Raw genomic sequence first — 918 nt, 5'->3', positions numbered from 1 at the left:
TTGACATTTTATTGGGGGAGGGGAACCTGCGGTTCCTACTCACAGGAGTAATCGCTACTATTGGCACGAATAAATGGTTAAGGAACAGGCCCTTTACCTTTGACTGTGGGAACCTGTTTGAGTGGCTTTGCTCAGATACTTGCAAACACTGGAAAGGGTAGCCTGTAGGTGTAAGAGGATTCCATCAAAGCCAGTACACGAGGCTCTGCCGGTCGCATTGTTCAGCTAATTAAAATACACTTGGAAAGGAAGAGAGCAAACGTATGCCTCAGCCGAGTCCTGGCACCATTTACACTGCAAAAGCCTACACCGTTATTTTGTTATTGCAAATATAGATTCTAGGACTTCCACAAGAACAATTTTTAATTCGCCGTTGACAGGCAGGGGGAGTTTGTTTAGTGCTGAATAGGAAGGGAACGCAATCCTTTTGAAAGAAAGCTAAGTAGTTTCACGCCACCAAAGTGGCAGAATTGGTAAGGAATGTCTGGTGGGACAAAGCCCCCGGTGCACGTAGCGCCCCAGTTCCCAGAGGCTGCAAGATCGCTTTAGTAAACTCCAAATCTGGAATTAAAACAAAGAGCTAAACCGAAATCCAGGAGCTTCCTCTTCCCTCCCCTCCCAGCCCCCTGTAAGCAAAGAGAGACACAACTTAAAAAAAAAAAAAAAAAAAAAACTGCGCCAGGCTTAGCTAAAATGCATGCACAACCATCAGCCTGGAGTTGACTTTCCAAACCGGGGAAGCTTGTTTAGAGCCTGGGATTGTGTTTAGCAACCTAGGAAACCCTAAGAAGCCGGTACTTCTCTTCCCCCATCCCCACTTGTCCCCACTGTTTTGTAAATATTAACAAGGTTGTGTGAGCTATTCTCTCGCAGTGTGGACTTTTCTCTTTTTTATTCTAGGAAAAGTTCTTCGCTTCC

The sequence above is a fragment of the Emys orbicularis genome, chromosome 10, assembly GCF_028017835.1.
Source record: "Emys orbicularis isolate rEmyOrb1 chromosome 10, rEmyOrb1.hap1, whole genome shotgun sequence".
Classification (NCBI taxonomy): domain Eukaryota; kingdom Metazoa; phylum Chordata; order Testudines; family Emydidae; genus Emys; species Emys orbicularis.
Note: the sequence above shows the minus strand (reverse complement) of the source record.